Source organism: Herpailurus yagouaroundi, unplaced genomic scaffold, assembly GCF_014898765.1.
Source record: "Herpailurus yagouaroundi ecotype Mexico unplaced genomic scaffold, PumYag 248, whole genome shotgun sequence".
In the NCBI taxonomy this organism is placed as follows: Eukaryota; Metazoa; Chordata; class Mammalia; order Carnivora; family Felidae; genus Herpailurus; species Herpailurus yagouaroundi.
The window spans coordinates 2,959,546-2,973,304 of NW_024412465.1; the positions used below are offsets into that span (position 1 = coordinate 2,959,546).

Genomic DNA, 13,759 nt, shown 5'->3' on the forward strand with positions numbered 1-13,759 from the left:
TCCTTCCTTCCTTCCTTCCTTCCTTCCTTCCTTCCTTCCTTCCTTCCGAGTCTTGAAAGGAAAACCACTGATTGTTTTAAATATAGAAGCAAGGGATGTTTCATACAATGGTTGGATTTCATTGTTTAGACTCATTATGGCTAACATAAATTTACAGCTTGTTTCCTCCTAATATTCACAGCAGTCAAATGGCTAACGAGTATCCTTCCGTGATTCTAGCTACATTAGGAGATAATGTGCTTGCTTGAACAAAATGTTCCCTTTCTTCTCAGTAGCACAGCCATGAAAATCTGTAAGAACCAGTGATGTTTGATTTATTCATTTAATCCAACGGTAGTAAAATTTGGTTATCTTCCTGTCTGTGTAGATTTCAAATTAAAAAACAAAAAAATTTGTAAAGGCTAACCAGACTAATGTTATGCTGCAGTGTGAACACATTTCTCACTGACCATTTGCGTATGCTATTTTTAGACAAGGGGAGACAAAAGCCTGAAAGGTACATCTTACTGGAATTAAAAGAAGTAATTTACAGGAACCATAGACACCATCAACTATAGAAACGAAAATGTGTCCTTTGCATCTTTTAGGGGAGAGATTTCTTTTTCTTTTTGTTCTTTCTGCCCCCCTTTAATCCTTGGAGAATGATTTTTACTTAAGATTTGCCTGAAGGCGTGCAAGAAGGGATCCACGGTGTCCAAACTTGGATCAGCGGTCCTGTGCTGTGTCCTTGTCAGTGCTGAAAGGTAGCCTCAGCACGTCACGAAACACCAGACCGTGGTGGTCTATTACCCACATCACAGAGAACCCCCGGAGAAAGAGGTGGAAAGACAGTGCACTATTATATTTGTACACTAATATAATTATTACCTCTGGCTGGTGGTGCTTGTAGGGAAGCATAACCATACCCCAAACTAATGAGACAGCTCACTTCTGAAGCCGCTTAGCCGGGTGGTGGTTGTTCTCCTCGCGACCTATGCAAATAAGAAATTAGAAGAAGCAAAGGCAGGAAAGGACAGAGAGAACAACACAGCATACAAGATGAAAATCGCCGTCCTGGTACGCTTGCCGTGCTGGGGACTTTGTGGCTCTCCCCTCCCGGTGAGAGGTCGGTTGGTCCGAAAGAGACCAACCCGGAGAAAAATCAGTAGCCTTCCTGACTACAGCACTGAGATGTGCAGCTGTGTAGCTCGGAAACATGAAGGATTTGGCCATTTCACTGTGGTCTGCTACTGACTAGGAATTGGGAAATGCTACCTGATGGAAAAGCAATCCAAACTTAAAAGAGTAAGGCCAGCGTGGCTTGCTTACCTGTTCAGAGCTGTTTTCCAAACAGTATCTCACGTGATCTTGACGAGAGAATCAGAAATCCAGTAGGGGCTGAAAGGCAGAATGTGTTTTCCTACAACGTATAAATATTGGCATTTCGCTCGTGAGTGAAGGTGTACCTGCCTGTATGTTTGCACAAAGAACACATCACAGCCTGTAGGGTCAGGAGTCTTGAGGTTTCCTTTTCTTTTCTTTTTTAAAATATTTGCATCAATTTGAGAATCAATGTGGAGCTTTAGAAATTTAATTGTTGGTTATTCGCTTAATGAATAAACTCCCCGCCCTTAATGACATATTGAAATGGCAACATGCCGATTCCTCCAAGGACCTCCCTTTATGGACTGCCTTAACTCCTATCAATGCATTTATGTAATGATGTAAGACAGCAATATTGCATATACCACTTTGATCGTTCAATTTTCTAAAAAAAAAATTTTAACGTTTATTTATTATTGAGAGACAGAGTATGAGCAGGGTAGGGGAAGAGAGAGAGGGAGACACAGAATCCCAAGCAGGCTCCAGGCTCCAAGCTGTCAGCACAGAGCCCGACGCGGGGCTTGAACTCAGACACTGCGAGATCACGACCTGAGCCGAGATAAAGAGTCGGACGGTTACGGGCACCTGGGTGGTGTACCTGCTTAAGAGTCTGGCTCTTGATCTCGGCTCAGCTGAGCTGTCACAGTGTGGAGCCTGCTTGGGACTCCATCTCTCTCTGTGCCCCTCCCCTGCTTGTTGTCTCGTTGTCTCTCCCAAAATGAACACAAATAAACATAAAAAAAAGAGTTGGACTTTTGACCGACCTGAGCCACCCAGGCGCCCCGATCCTTCAATTTTTTAGATTCATTCTTTCTGTGTCAATCAGAGGGTGACGGGGTTGACCACGCCCACCTTGACTTGACTCCCAAAGATAGTTCTTGAGTGCCCACCACTTGCTTAGATGTTGGGATTGCACAGGACATGAGGATTCCTAATTTAGGGGGACGGACGCTTGTGGGCAAAAAAACGACTCCCCAAAGGCACCTCCATTGCTAACCCCTGGCACCTGTAACTGTGACACCTTCCATGGCGAAGGGCCGTTTCCATTGCGTGTGGGATTGCCTTGGCTCATCGGTCGACTTTACGCTAAGGGGAGCGTAGCTTGCACAACCTGGGTGGGACCACCGGTTAATGACGAAGACCCTCCATCCGTTGCTGCACCCTGGCTCTGCTGCTTTCTGTCTCCCGGTGCCAGCTTCCAACTCTGACCTTCCCAACTGTAAGGTAACACCCGTTTGCTGCTGTGCGACGATGCAGCGTGCACGGCAGTGTGTTACAATCCTGCTAGAACTCCACAGTGAAGCCTGTACCCTAAGTGAAAACAGAGTAATGGCTGAAGCAACTTGTTTTGTTTTGAGCCTTCGGAACCCCTACCCATTCTGAGACTCCATGTGTTACCTATAGGTGGGAAGACCTTCTTAATGCTGGCTGGTGAAAATTTGCTGCTTTCTGCACGCATACCAAGGAGATGGTACTCGTTCCAGTTTGTGGGCACTCTGCAGAGTTGAGGCATTAACTCTGTTGGGTAGAAACACAACCTTTGTGTCCACTGTGATAGTATAGGGCTAGGGCAAATCCTATGAACTGTCATACTTCAGAGGGATTGTACACAGGGATGTCATGAAGGGACATTTAAATTTACCCAGGCGTCTCAAACTAATTTCCAGAGTCAATGTCAATGAATGAGCCACAGCCAAACACCCCAGTGGTCCTCTTCTGTCTACTAAATCTCGCTCACAATGGGAGCTGCATGTCTAAATGGTGTCCCGTTTGCACCCATGTTAGCAAAATAGTTTGGGCTCCTCGCCTGTAGACCTCAAGATCCTACCAAGATCTGGGCAGAGTGATTCTTTATGCTTTTTTTTTTTTTTAAATATAATTTATTGTCAAGTTGGCTAACATACAATGTGTACAGTGTGCTCTTGGTTTCGGGGGCAGATTCCCTTGGTTCATCGCTTACATACAACACCCAGTGCTCATCCCAACAGGTGCCCCCCTCAGTGCCTACCACCCATTTCCCCCCACCCTCCCCTGCCCCTCCATCAACCCTCAGTTCTCTGTATTTAAGAGTCTCTTATGCGTTTATTTCAAACAGAGAGGGAGGCAAACCACAAGAGTCTCTTTATGCTTTTTATTTTTATTTATTTATTTTTTTACTAAGTATTATAGAACTTGGGCATTTTTTAAAATTTATTTATTTTTTTTAATATATGAAATTTATTGTCAAATTGGTTTCCATACGACACCCAGTACTCATCCCAAAAGATGCCCTCTTCAAGGCCCGTCACCTACCCTTCCCTCCCTCCCATCCCCCCATCAACCCTCATCTTTATGCTTTTTGATGTAAACCCGCTTCCCGCCTCCAGCTGAGTCTAGAGAGATAGCTGTAAGAACGTGCCCACCTGGGTTCACATGCCAGCCTTTCCCCTTACCAGCCAAGGGATGACAGCGGACAGGTCACGTGGCTTGTACGTGCCTCTGTTTCCTGTGGGTGTGAAAGAGATCCACTGGGATTTAAGGCGTTCATATATGAAGTATCCTGCACGTGTAACCACTCTGTAGTCCGATGTTAGTGCAGCATAATTCATCGTCAAAAAGGGAACAAAAACAATATATCAGCAAAATTGCATGTGCTTGTGGAGTCTAACATAAATATTAATCCAGTGCGTAATAAATGTTTCTTGTCTGTAACATAATCATTTACTGTAGTAGTGGACGGGTCAGCTTAAGGAACGGGATCAAGGGACCATCCTTTCTGATAGTACTGAGTATGGCTTTAAGAAAAGGGAATGTAGAGGGAATACGATACTGTTTTGCAAGAGCACAGAATTATTCTGTTCTCCCTTATTCCGGAGCCTGGTCTTTTCCACCCTCAGTTGTCAAATGCGTTTTTAGCATCCTGTGTGAGTTACAGAAATTAATCATCAAGAAAGCATTAAAATTCATTTCTTGGAAGAGTGCCTTTGCACATCCAAAGACAATAGTAGTCTTTTTTTTTTTAAACGTGAGATAAAAGAGAGATTAATTTCCTTTCTGTTCTCATCAAGTCTCAGTCCATTTGTATGCATGTAAGTCTCATGCAGGTGACAAAGTAAAAGGGTAACCGAGTTAGAGTTAACACAGTGAGACAGACGTTTTAACGAATCAACATGCAACTCTGTGAAAACAAAGGATTGTCATTTCCGTCTGTCACTCGGGTCTGTGACGTTGTGTAGAAGTAGCTCGTAAGGGAAGGTAATTATGGAAGATTATTAAACAGAAATCTCTCCAACAAGGATTCCTGGAAGGGAATTGAGTATTTTGCGAAGACGGTTATCTTGGAGTAGATTTCTGATAACATGCATTTCTCTACCAGCTTAGAAGATTGAGACATTCAACCTTCTCCACATTTAGTGACGTCAGCTATATTAGTGATAATAGCAGGCCTCTTAGACCTCTTCTGCATATTGTTTAGGATTATAGCAATTTTGGAGTATGCCGCTGCTTAATTATGAATCATAATTAACAAGATGATTATACAGATAATTTTGACATGGAAGAGGTCAGTACGTTATCTGTTGAATTTCCTGTGAATTTCATGTTATTCTCGCTACATTGAGCTTTCACTGGAAGATTCAGTTCCTCGTGTTCGATGGTCGGGAGTAGGTCCCTGCCTTCCTGCTCCGTGGTTTGGTTCTCCTGAACCAGGCTGTTTTCATACTAAATGCATTTCACTTTCCCTCTTTTATGTCTAAGAGCGCCTCTCCTTGGAGCGCTCCGATCCAAATGGCAGCAAAAACGAACAGAAGCAAAGATTTCTGTAGCTTTGGATTCGACGACCACGGAGGGTGTGTGGTGTGCAAAGCGGGGGCCCACACATGAACACATCCGACCTACAGATCACACAGTGAGCTCACAGGTGACATCCAGGAGAAAAGCCAAAGAGTGATAGTCGTTAAGATAAATAAAAGTGACTGGTCTCTATTTTACTGATCCAATCAGATATTCTATATTTGGGTTCAGAGAAATAGGTTTCTACAAACGAGAAACAGATTTTTCTTAACGTTTCGTTTGTTTATTTTTGAGAGAGAGAGAGACAGAGCGTGAGTGGGGGAGGGGCAGAGAGAGAGGGAGACACAGAATCCATAGAAGGCTCCAGGCTCTGAGCTGTCAGCACAGAGCCTGACAGGGGGCTCGAACACACGAACCTGAGATCATGACCTGAGTTGAAGTCGGATGCTCAACCGACTGAGCCACCCAGGTGCCCCGCAGATTTTTTTTAAGTGAAAAACATTTCCCTATTAGATGTCACATATCTGATTACTTTGGAAAGTGAATGTGTGTGTGTGTGTGTGTGTGTGTGTGTGTGTTGTGTGTGTGTGTGTGAAAGGTGTCCACTCAAGCACGATATCCACTGTCCAATGAAGATCAAATGTGTTACGATTTCTGAAAACGCCCAGTTGGACATTGGAACATACTAACACTATACGGTCCCTTCCTCTCCAAATATGCAAGCACTCTGACGTCCCCTTTAAGCAAAACACTCTCTTGTCTGCTGTGAGCACATACTCGTTTGCTCTGTGGGGAGAACGTGTTCCCAGCAGAAAGGGAGGAACGCAGGAGGGATTGACTCTTCAGCAAGGGAGTTTTGTGGTGTGTTTCCACAAGATAGGAGAAAGTTTGTAAACTCTCCTTCTTCCTTAAACTGATGCCTTCAGCCACATTCTGCATCCATCATCTCTTTGGGGACTTACTCATCCCTCCATCCACAAGTGAAGTCCAGTATTCACTTAACATCCAACTCACCTGCTACGAGTTGACTTATTTCCAACTCAAGCCAGTCAATCTATGAATCTCCTCATCTCAACTTTGATTCTGTATCTCTTTTCTTCTCGTTTGTTCCTTTAAAGCCCTTTTAGCTGATTCATTCAAAAATTACCAATTTAAAAAAATGACCATTTGCACTTAGCATACACAAGGCATTGGACCAGTCCAAATGGTGATAGAAGAGAATATAAGCTCTTTGCTTGGAAAATGAATGAACTGTAACAAAACTCAAGTTTCAGAAAGGGTTCAGTGGGCAGAAGAATTCAGGGAGTTGTTAGGATCTCAAGAAAAAAAAAATAAAAGGAGGGCAGTCTGTAAGTTGATGTTTTCTGTTGCGGATCCACAAGGGAACGTTTTCCACCAATCCTGACATGATACACAAGGCATATATGCGTATGTTTTGCAGTGAGGGAGGGATTTCTGAACTCCTCCAAATAAGCTCCTCATTTATCGCTTGTCTAGATAGGCTAAGACATAAAAAGTGCAAAAATGGGGAGGAGGGAGAGATAAAACCTAACAAAATGATAGGACAGTGCACTGATGGTATAATCTTGCATGCAAAGCGCTCACCTGGGTGTTTTTTGCCGTTACATTTTTTGACGTCAGAGGATTCGTTACTGGGACTCCATCCCCAGGAATTCCAATGCGCATTTTTCTTCTCAGCACCACTAGGCAGTAACGTTAAATCAGAGAACGTAAAGTTCCATTCTTAACAAGTTCAAATGTACTTTTCTCACCTGAAATTAAAGATATATATATCATTTATTAAAAGATTTCTGCCTCCTTCCCAATTCTTCAATCTACTGAATTACTTTCATCACTATATTTTATTTTATTTTAATTTTTTTAAAAAAATTTTAAACGTTTTTATTTATTTTTGGAGAGAGAAAGAGACAGAGCATGAGTGGGGGAGGAAGAGAGAGAGGGAGACACAGAATTCGAAGCAGGCTCCAGGCTCTAAGGTGTCAGCACAGAGCCTGATTCAGGGCTCGAGCTCACGAACTGTGAGATCATGACCTGAGCTGACATCAGACGCTTAATTGACTGAGCTACCCAGGCGCCCTCATCACTATATTTTGTAATGTATCTACTCAGAGACTATGAAATAAAGTTATCACATTAGTTTTGCGTGTTTAAGAATAGCTTAGATTCAAAAATAGTAGCACAGCACAGAGAGAAAACTGCATTCTCCCTAAGAAAATTTAAATGTTTAAAATCTATCAACTTAGATTAGATCTTTCCTGTTGAGCTCAAATCAACTAATAATGAGATCGAATTCCACTGTAGTACATTTTACAAGTTGCTTGCATTTCATCAAGAGATTTTGGTGCATTGAGTATCATGGTCAAGGTTTCCCATCAAGGGGTTTTGCTGTATTGAGTATCACGGTCCAAGTTTCCCATCAAGGGATCTTGGTATATAGGGTATCATGGTCCAAGTTTCCCATGAAGGGATCTTGGACTGTTGAGTATCATGGTCCAAGTTTCCCACGAAGAGATCTTGGTATGTTGAGTACCATGGTCTCAAGTTTCCCATCAAGGGACCTTGGTATATAGGGTATCATGGTCCAAGTTTCCCATGAAGGGATCTTGGACTGTTGAGTATCATGGTCCAAGTTTCCCATGAAGGGATCTTGGTATGTTGAGTACCATGGTCTCAAGTTTCCCATCAAGGGATCTTGGTAGATAGGGTATCATGGTCCAGGTTTCCCATCAAGGGATTTGGGTATATTGGGTATCATGGTCCAAATTTCCCTGGAGTGCATGATGGCACCAAGATGGGCGTCCATCACGGAATTACAAAGACCTCCTCTCGAGGGCTCATTGCATCCGCCGTCTTCCTTACTGCCATATTTGCCTGTTCTTTACTCACTGAAGCCCTATGCCCAGTTGTAACATCGGCCGTGTCCTTAGAGTTGTGGTTATTTTACAAGTCTACACTGCCGATGGACTCTAAAACTTGTTTTGAGATTATTCTTCCATTTGTTCCTCGTACAACCGTTTCTGGGCATCCACCATGCTCTGGGCATTGCCTCTTGGCCAGCGTCTGTACAGAGCGTATACCGAGGGGAGAGAGGCAGAGAAGGAACAACACCCAGGCGACCAGGGGCTGAGACTCACAAAAAGAATAGTGAACAAAACCAAGCGCCTTCTCTTACGAAGCGAGTGCTGAGAGGGAGGCAACATATAACAAGCGCACACGCACCGCGTTCCCCACAAACCTTTTCTACGCAGGAGGACGTCAGTCACATGCGTGAGTGAATGGGGAGCACTTGGCCACTCAGCCTTTTTTGGACCTGGCCATGAAAGACTTTTGCAGCTCCGTTAAGAGAGTTGACTTTGTTGTTAGACAAAGCGCTGGTGATCTATACCTGTGAACTTTCTACCAACACAGCCGGGGCAATTTTGGATGCTTCTTTTCCTCACTCTGTTGCTTGGAAAATCTTTGAAGACAAGGTATTATGCCCTTTCCTGTGTAGACTTTTGTAGGTCTCCTCAGCAGGTTTAGCTTTCTCCAGCACGTGGCTATGAGACTGACCCACCCTCCTACCTAGCAGTGCAAAGACTCCCCAAGATGATTTATTCTTTTTATTTTAACTTTATTTATTTATTTTGAGAGAGAGCAAGCAGGAGAGGGACAGAGAGACAGGAGAGAGAGAATCCCAAGCAGGATCTGAGGTGCCCTCACAGAGCGGGATGCGGGGCTCGAACCCACTAACTGTGAGATCATGACCTGAGCCAAAATCAGTAGATGCTCAACTGACTTCTTTTTAATTTTTTAAATGTTTTCAGTGTTTATTTGTTATTTGAGAGACAGAGACAGAGCATGAGCAAGGGAGGGGGCAGAGAGAGAGACACACACAGAATCCGAAGCAGGCTCCAGGCTCTGAGCTGTCAGCACAGAGCCTGATGCGGGGCTCAAACCCACGAACTGTGAGATCATGACCTGATCTGAAGTCGGATGCCCAACCGACTGAGCTACCCAGGCACCTCTGATGATTTATTCTCCATCACGATGTATGTTCTGAACAAGGCTGGAGTTGACCTTAGATTTTTTTCTTTAGCGAATGCCTGAAGCTCTTGGCTTACATACATCGTGCCTGAAAGTCACATGTTCTCATAATTTTTTTAAAGATGTAGCATCCTATTTTACGACATGATTTAGAAAGTAATGGAAAACAGGATCCCTCTGCTTCCCATGATAAAGTGTGTGCGCACACACCGGGACAAAGTAATTTGCGGCTGAGGCTTGGATATCCCTGCAGGATGTTGACTGCATTATCTTTCCCAGTTGCAGCCGGGCCAAAGCCTGTGTGCTGCCCATTTCCCTGAAATACCAAGCCCCAGAGGTGTTACAAGGGAAGACGGCATAAAATTGCGATAGAACAGCCAAGAAGCTAATTGCTTTGTAGTTTTGAGGAAGCAGGGCGTTGTCTGTTTTTAAATACAGTTGACTGTGATTTGACTTAATGGTGCTGGAGTCATTTCCAGGATATTCAGTAACGGTCACAGGTTAGAGTGATTGAGTTGAGGGGCGCCTGGGTGGCTCATTAGGGTGAGCTTTCAACTCTTGATTTTGGCTCAGGTCACCATCTCAGAGTGCATGGGTTCGAGCCCCACTTCGGGCTCTGGGCTAACACTGCAGACTCTGCTTGGGGTTCTCTCTCTCTCCCTCTCTCCCTGCCCCTCCCCCACTCTCACTCATGCTCTCTCCCAAAATAAATAAACACCCATTAAAAAAAGAATAATTGAGATGCCAGAAATCATCAGGTTAGAAGTTATGAGGTCCTAGCCTGAGAGGAATTAAGGGTCTGTGAGATTTGAAATTGTTATCCTAAGGCCACAGACTATCGGTTGGAATCTTTAAAAAAATTTTTTTGACGTGCGTTTATTTATTTTTTTGTTAGGGACAGAGACGGAATGCGAATGGGTTAGGGACAGAGAGAGAGGGAGACACAGAACCCGAAGCAGGCTCCAGGCTCTGAGCTGTCAGCCCAGAGCCCGACGCGGGGCTCGAACTCGCAAACCATGACATCGTGACCCAAGCCAAAGTCAGACGCTTAACTGACTGAGCCTTCCAGGCGCCCCGTCAGTTGGAATCTTTTAAAAGACGTTTACAGATCATAGCATGGCTCTTAGTCCTTCAGACTTTTCTCTTGTCATTGGGTTTTTGAGTTGACCCGTGTTATGGGTTGAATTGTGTCCCCCCAGAAAGATAATATGGAAGTTGTAATCCCTGACTAGTGAATGTCCACTTCTTTGAAAGGAGGGCTTTTGTAGATGTAATCAAGGTAAGATGAGGTCATGCTATATTAGGAAGGACCCTAAATCCATTATGACTGGTGTCCTTACAATAGAAGACACGTGGAAAAAGACAGATCTACATGGAGAAAATGCCATAAGGAGGTGGAGGCAGAGATATGAGTAGTGGATCCACAAGACAGAAAACACCAAAGATTGCTAGAAAGCACCGGAAACTGAGAACTGAGAGAGAGTGACATTGTTCTCCCCCAGACCCTAGAGAAGTAACCAGCGCTGCTGACTCCATAATTTAAGACATCTGTCCTGCACAACACTTGGGCAATTCATTCTTTTTAAGCCATGTGGATCTGGATCTGAATCATTGCCGTTACTAACCTGACACTTTTGGTTTATCCTTGGATTTCTTCTGTCTCTCTGTGAGGCTGTCTCCATGTGGAGGTAAAAAACGGTCACCAGCATTTCCCTGTGATATCATCCTTGAGTTTCGAGAAGTACGTTGGCTTGGGGACGATGCCACTGGTTCAGCGTGGGTCACAGGCCAACTCTGAAACGTGAGGAAATTTGTATTTGGACAACACTGAGGCGAAACCACATTGGGGTGCTGTGCTCTAGACGGATGTCTGGCTCTGGAGGTTGGCCTCGGGTGGCGAAGCAGGGCTAGCATGAGCTATGACTCCAGGTGGAAAAATTGCCCTGAAATGGGCCAAGCTCATTAGGACAGGGCGTAACCTACTGTGTCTGTTTCTTCTAAGCATTCCAGCTAAAGGGCTGGGTTTGCTGAAGGATTACCCAACTTAGAGAGTTGATCTAAGAGAAGCGAAATTGAATTTGAACAAATTTCAGACTAAGCCTTTAGTAGGTGGGAGGGATTGGTAAGAGTTGCATTGTCGGGCACTGAACAAATGGCTGGCAAGATGGCATCCAGGGAATTCTGCAGGAAGCACAGGGCATCATCCTCAGCTGTTTCCTCTGCTCATTGGGCTTCTCTGAGAGTTTGAGGTAGGCGGGTTCTCAGGATGGTAGTAAAACCTGGTCTTCAGTTCTTATGCAGCTTTGTAAACCCAAGTAGGTGCCACCAGTACCCTCATTTCATTGTATTTCTTTGGTTTCTTAACATTTCCTCATGTAGATGCTCCTGACATTAGCACAAATGCAATTGATAAATTTATTTATTCAACGAATACTTACTGAGCATGTTCCAGTTGTCTGGCCACTTCGCCGAAAGGGTGCCATCCTTTCTCCTGCAGATCACACAGGGGAAGGCGGACAGTTAACCAGCGTTACCACTTAGTATAATCAGCCCCATGATGGGACAAGTTGGGGAGGTATGGGAACATCTGGGAGGAGCATGTTTCTGGACTGAGAGGTCAGGATACACCGAGGCAAACTATGAAAGACAGCAGTTGACCAGATTGGTGGGTGAGGGGGATTTCAGGCGGAGGGGTCACCGTGGTCAGGAATGGAGCTTGCAAGCTGATGTCAATATTGATTCTTTTGGCTGAGCATGGTTGAAGAGACCGAGAGAGTGAATTTGAAGTCACTGTTGTGGTCAGTTAATTGCAAGACAGTGTGCTCTCATCATTGTCTGACCTACAGAGACGATTGATAGATGTGATCTTATGAAGATTGAAATACCCAATAAGGACAAATGTTCAACTAAAACAGGGCCTCACTTCCACTTAAAGATGTGAAACAAGAGGGGACAGTATGACTCATAGGCAGAATCCATCACGATGCTGCCTGTTTTTGCAAAAAAGGTTAATGGAACCCAACCCTACCCATTTATTTGCCTGTTTCCTGTGGCCGCTTTCTTGGTACAGTGGCTGAGTCAAATAGCTACAAAAGAGGGCATATAGCTCACAAAGTCCAAAATGCTTACTGTTCTGCCCTTTAAATTTTTGTTTAATGTTTATTTATTTTCGAGAGGCAGAGTGAGACAGAGCATGAGCAGGGACAGGGCAGAGAGAGAGAGAGAGAGGGAGACACAGAGTCTGAAGCAGGTTCCAGGCTCCAAGCAGTCAGCACAGAGCCCGACGCAGGACTTGAACTCACAAACCATGAGATCATGACCTGAGCTGAAGTCTGATGCTCAACAGACTGAGCTACCCAGGTACCCCCTCTATTTTGCCCTTTATAGAAAAAGGTTGCTGACCCTTGATGTAAAGGGCTACCTTCATGAAGTCATTGGGAATCTTGTAGTTAATACATATAATGGCATAGTCCAGACTTCCAAGGTCATAGCACAGTTGTTCTCAAACTGACCAGGAACTTTTTCATATGCAGACTCCTAGCCACCACCCAGGCTCCTCCTGACTCATCAGTTCTGGGGATGGGCCCTAAGAATTTGAATTTTAATGACTGTGAAGGTGACACCAACAAATATTTTGTCATATAATAGTCATACAATAACATCACATATGATAGACAAAGATTTTGTCATGCAATAGTCATAACCAACATACATATGTGTGTATTAACTATTGTCATATTTATAGGACTCTTTACATGATGGCTAATGATGAGATTCATGATACAATAAATAGTCATAAATAGGACCTCAGAAAAATGGGCCTGAAGCATTGTGAAACCAAATATAAAGAAATAGTCCCTTCTGCCATTAGGAAAAAAAAATAATGAAACCCATTAAAGAAACCATGGCTCATATAGTTTAGACCAGGGTCAATTTGTGGAGTGACTTCCAAGGGCAACTGGTTGCAAAATATATCTGCAGGCGGCTAAGAGACACACAATAAGGAGTTGTTACCTATAGGTCCTTAAAATCTAATTTTAAACAAACGACGGACAGAACCGTGGCCCGAGGACATAGCCACCTCATAAATGAATTACTATAGATAGTAATACTAGCAGCAGCTACAGCCGTAGTAGTAGGAATAGACGATGATTTTGATGATAGTGGTGATAGTGATGATGGAAATGAAGATGATGACGGTGGTGATTATGATGGAGGTGATAATGACCGTGAGGATGATGATAATGATGGCGATGGTGATGGCGACGGTGATGATTTTGATGACAGTGGTGATGGTGGCGGTGGTGGCTGTGGTGGTGGTGATGATGATGATGGTGGTGATGATGGGGATGGTGTTGATGACGATGGGTATGATGGTGGTGGTGATGGTGGTGATGATGGTTGTGGTATTTGTGGGGATGATCATGATTGTGGTGGTGATAGTGATGATGGTGTTGATGATGGTGGTGGTGATGGTTGTGGTGATGGTGGTAGTGATGATGGTGGTGATGATGGTGATGATGACGATGGGTATGATGGTGGTGGCAATGCTGGGGATGGTGTTGATGATGATGGTGAT

The 13,759-nt window shown here is 44.1% G+C and overlaps 1 protein-coding gene across 5 annotated transcripts in view; it reads left to right on the forward strand.

The window, feature by feature from the left end:
• Positions 1-13,759, forward strand: part of NLGN4X (neuroligin 4 X-linked) — a 334,832-nt gene that overhangs the window by 93,630 nt on the left and 227,443 nt on the right. The window lies entirely within an intron of this gene.